Here is a 5607-nt window from a genome sequence, read left to right as displayed (position 1 = left end):
TTTTTTTTTTTAATAGGTATTTTCTGTATCTGTCCTTGACCATTAATTCTGTCTTCTCCTCTGTCTATTACGCCTTTAATCCTTTTAAAAACATCTTAATGTCAGATGTATTTAGCAGTTAAAGACTACTCACTTGATCCTTTTAAAATTGTGTGCTAGGCATTGTTAATGTTACATGTTAGAATTCTGGATTATGTTATTTTCCACTAAAGAGTGTTTATTTTTATTCTGGGAGGTAGATCAATTACCGGTAGATCACACTGATTCTGTCAAAGTTTGGTTTGGGGATTTGAAATAGTGGTTCTAGTTCCCTTACTCCTAGAGTGTAGCCATTAGTCATAGGGAATGACCTTTCTTGGATCTCACCTCAATGTTTAGGCTATTCATGAAGGTCTCCATACTTGCTGGAGCTGATCTTCAATGTCTCTCCAAAACATGTGATTTCTGAAGTCTCTGCTTAGCTCTTAACTTCATAGCAAACAGTGTTCCTATTTCTCACAGGGTCTTATCTTGGGTACGTGCAGTTTAAGAGTTACCAATGATGCAAGGAGAAACTTTTTGCATAGTTTGGCTTCATTTTCTCCATATTCTGTGCTTAAAATTACAACTGCTTTAGCAGCCCCAAAATCCAGTATGTGTATCATCCAATCAGTAAAGATTCTGTATTCTGTTTCTTTGGTCATATTTTGGCAATTCCCTCAAGGAGACAACTGGAGTGAATGTGAAGCTTCTTGTGTACGCTGACCTTCTCCCAAGGATGCTTCTCAACACCTGCAAACACTTGTTTCATATATTTTATCCAACTCTAATAGAAATTATTACAGCAAGAGATTTAGTCTGATATCAGCAATACAATTGTGTTTACTAATGGAATTCCTTCTTTTGTATTTTTTCTTTGTAACAGCTTTATTGAGGCAAGATTGACAAACACTAAATATACATATTTAAGCTGTACAATTTGGTGAATTTTAACAGTTGAATATTCTAAGAAGTTATCACCAAAATCAATGTAATAAATAACACTATTATTTATAAAAGTTTCCTTGTGTCCCTTTGTAGTTTCTCCTTCTTCAAGACAATCACTGATCTGCTGTCAATATATTAATTTGCATTTTAGATAATTTTACATCTATGGAATCACACAATAAGTACTCTTTTTATTAACCTGGCTTCTTTCATTCAGCATAATTATTTTAAGATTCATCTATGTTATATGTATATATAAAAATTTTATTCCTTTTTATTACTGACTACAATTCCATTGTATATAAATGCCATATATATTAAATTTTTAAAAATTTTTAAATTGAAATTTATAGTTTATGGCACAAAGAAAACACTTAGAACTATACTTAGTGATACTTTCTAAAGTTTCAGAGAATATTTCCTTTAAAAATTTCAAAACTCACCATTTTAAAATAAAATTACTTATACCCTACATCTATAGCATTTTAATTACATTGACAATTTTCAGATTGGTATTTTTGATGCACTCTACCATGCCTTAATAACTAATTACATGGAAAGCAATATTAGCCACTTTTTCCTGAGTCTGAATTTAAAGAATTAATGTGGGTATAATACTATCCTCTAAAATATTGAACCAGTTAATTTTAACCAGCACATTTTTTCCTAAAGGGAATCTCTTATTCTCCTGAAAAAAACTAGTCTAAGACTGGAAAATATATTGAGAATAAAATGAGTGAAACTTTGAAAATGTTTCTCACCACATGTGAGTAAGGCTATATTTAAAAGATTGCAAACAGGATGGGACATTTAAAATCTAGCAAATATTAATGGACTATGTCTTATATGTCTAATGATATATAATGACCTCAAGTACAATAACATTATAAAAGTTTTTATGTGTCTGATAAAATTTAGTTTTTACTATCATTATCAATTTTACCATCCACCATTTCAGAAAATGTGGAGTTACACCAAGTATGTGGTCATAGTGAATGCAATAACCCCATTAAAAAAAAATCTCTGCAACATTATCCTAAGGAGTATAATTAATGTTTTTCTCTTTTAACCATATTACATTGGTTAAAAATTTCAATTTAGTTACAATATTAAGTTTTGTGATATACCAATCATTGATTCCTAAGACTATGGAATGGTAAATCTTACTTACTGTTCTACATCATTGTTAGATGCAAAAAGAAAATGTACTATCATAGACTACATAAGCACATGTAAAAGTTAATATTCATTTGTTGCAAGCAAGGAAAGTTGAGTATGACTATTTTAAGCAAAATGGAATTAAGCAAAATGGAAGAATATGTGTGTATATACATATATATGTATATATACACACATATGTAGTGAGAACTAAATATATAGTTAAAGAAACTGAGAAAATCATAAATGGGCGTAAGGTATCTATGTAGAATGAATAGATGAAGGAAAGGGACATATTTTAAGTTATTTGCTATAGGAATGAGAACTAGAGTTGTATCAGCAATATCCATACTTATTCCTTATTACTCTTTGGTAGTCTAGAAAAATGCATCCTATTCAAATATAAGGGTCAGCAAGGGTCCTATTCAAAATGGGTAACATGAGGAGAGTTTAATCAAGGGACTATTTTCATGGGTGTGGACTATTTACAACAGCTGTTATCGTCCTTGGCCTGCAAGGGCAACTAATGGTAGGATTTTCCAGAATTTGAAGGAGAGAGATGTGTAGAAAGAGCTGCCTTGAGATGAAGTGTGACTTCCACAGGAAGGAGTCAGGGGAATAATTCATTTGACCTCTTTGTTCTTCCTCATTCCAGTCTCCTACTGGATCTCTGTATTGGCTAAATCTAACTAGTAACCAAATTCAAGGGTGGTTATTGATAAAGTCAATGCAGGTGAACATGCTGAGGGTGAGAGCAGAATGGAGAATGATGGAAAATGTCCTGAGTAAGGGGGAGACAACTAGCACAATTTTATATCTTGAAGAAATATCTGTACTTAATCCTTATTACTCTTTTGTAGTCTACAAAAATGTATCCTATTCAAATATAAGTTAGAGAAAATACATTTAATCTGCCTCTAAACTAAAAAAAAAAAAAAATTAAAGGAAAATAGCAATATGTATTTCTTACATGTGATAAAAACTCATCAGTAAAATGTTTCTACTATGGAGGTAAAACACAAGATAAAACATTCCAATCTGAGTTAAAAACAAAACAAAACAAAAATATGAAATAACCACTGCTAAACAGAAATGTGAAATACAAAAATACAAAGTGTCTGAGAAAAGATGACCAGGTAATAGGAAAATGTAAAAAAGGGCTGACAGAATTCAGTTAAAAAAAAAAAAAAAAAAAAAGAAGCAACAGGCTAAATCATTTAGGAAATAAGAAGTATATTACACAGAGCACAAAGAAACATCATGGAAAGGTCAGCAGGTGATAAAGAATAATATAAATAAAGATGAATAAATGAAGCACAAGTAAAGAGAAGAAAAGCGTTTAGGAAGAGATACATACAAAGACATTCAATGGAGTGCAAAGGAGATACAACCAACCTATAATTGCAATCAGCAATCAATAACACTAAAACCATGAGATAAGTAGGTAGATGATAGACTATAGATAGACAGGTGATAGATGATTGATGATAGATAGGTAGATGTTAGATATGATTCTCGTCAGGATTCAAGCAACTACTCCCTCTCTTGCCTCTTCAGGCCCCCTCCAAGGGTCCACTGTGCCCTATTGTTACTATCCCCTGGACACTAATTGTCCCCTTTAGGTTCCCTAAACACTATAACTTTTAAAATTAGTAATTTTACCATGTCTTCTTTTGAGAAGTGTCTGTTCATCGCCTTGGCCCACTTTTTGATGTAGTTATTTGGATTTTTCTTTCTTGTTGATTTCTTTAGTTTCCCCCATAGATTCTAGATATTAGCCCTCTGTCAGATGCATAGTTTGCAAATATTTTCTACCATTGTGTGAGTTGTCTGTTTACTCTGTTGATCATTTATGTCGTTATGTGGAAGCTTTTTAGTTTAATTAGGTCCCACTTGTCAATTTTTATTTTGTTGCAATTGCTTTTGAGGACTTAGTGATAAATTCTTTGTCAGAAGGGTATTTCTCAGATTTTCTTCTAGGATGTTTATAGCTTGAGGTCTTGCATTTAGGTCTTCAATCCATCTTGTGTTAATTTTTCTATCTGGTGATAGGTAGGGATCCAGTTTCATTCTTCTGCGTATGGCTAGCCAGTTTTTCCAAAACTATCGATTGTATAGGCAGACCTTTCCCCATTTCTTATTTTTGTCAACTATATTGGAGATAAGTTGGTTGTAGTTTTTCAGCTTTATTTCTGGCTTCTCTATTATGTTACATTGGTCTATGTGTCTATTTTTGCTGGTGGTAATGTAAATTAGTTCAGCCACTGTGTAGAGCAGTTTGAAGATTTCTCAAAGAGCTAAAAGCAGACCTATTGTTGGACCCAGCAATTCCATTACTGGGTATATATCCAAAAGTAAATAAATTATTCTACCTAAAAGATACATGAACTTGTATGTTTATTTCAGCACTATTCATAATAGCAAAGTTATGAGATCAATCCAGGTGCCCATTATTGCTGGATCGCACAAAGAAAATGTGGTACATATATACCACAAAATGCTATGCAGCCATAAAGAGCAAAATCATTTTATTTGCAAAAACATGGATGCAGCTGGGGGCCATTATCCTAAGTAGCTTAACACAGAAACAGAAAACCAAATATTACATATTCTCACTTACAAGTGGAAGCTAAACCTTGGCTATACACAAACATAAAGATGGGAACAACAGACACTAGGGACACCAAAAGGAGAGAGGGAAGAAGAGAGGGAGGAAAGCAAGGGCTGAAAAACTTCCTATTAGGTACTATCTGGATGACAGGGTCAATAGAAGCCCAAACCTCACATCACACAATATTCCCTTGTAACAAACCTGCACATGTAACCCCAAATCTAAAATAAAAATTTAAATTAAAAAATAAAAATAGTAGTTTTATTCTGTCTTGAAATCATCTCATACATTTGTATCTCTAGCTATGACCTTTCTCATAAACCTCAGATTTGTATATAAAACCACTCACTTGATATTTCCTCTTGGAAGTTCTTTTGGAAACATTGTCAAATTAGCATGCAGACAACTGAGCTGCTGGAATTTTCTCAAAAACCATATCTGCATAGCCTTCCCCATGTTAGTGTCAACTCAATCCATGCAGTTGTTTAGGCTCAAATCTCTTTTAATCTCCACATTCGATCCAGTAGAGATATTATTAGGGTATCCTCAAAGTATATGCAGAATCTGCTCATTTCTCACTTCCGTCATTAGCAATTCCCTTGCCAAAATGTACATGACTTTTGTGAAAAAATTATAAAACTTGATTCAAGAGTCCTTAAAGATGGCATAAATAATTGGAGCAATATGCTTGTTCTTAGATTCGAAGACTCAATATCATAAAATGAAAAATCTATACCATGTGTTGATTCTATATAATCTCAATCAAACTTCTACTTTTTGAGGGGTTTGTGGAATTATTTTGAAAATTGCAAGCAGGTTCTAAAATTTATATGGAAAGGCAAAGGGCCAATTATAGCATAGATACTTTGGAA

The sequence above is a fragment of the Mandrillus leucophaeus genome, unplaced genomic scaffold, assembly GCF_000951045.1.
Source record: "Mandrillus leucophaeus isolate KB7577 unplaced genomic scaffold, Mleu.le_1.0 Scaffold444, whole genome shotgun sequence".
In the NCBI taxonomy this organism is placed as follows: Eukaryota; Metazoa; Chordata; class Mammalia; order Primates; family Cercopithecidae; genus Mandrillus; species Mandrillus leucophaeus.
Note: the sequence above shows the minus strand (reverse complement) of the source record.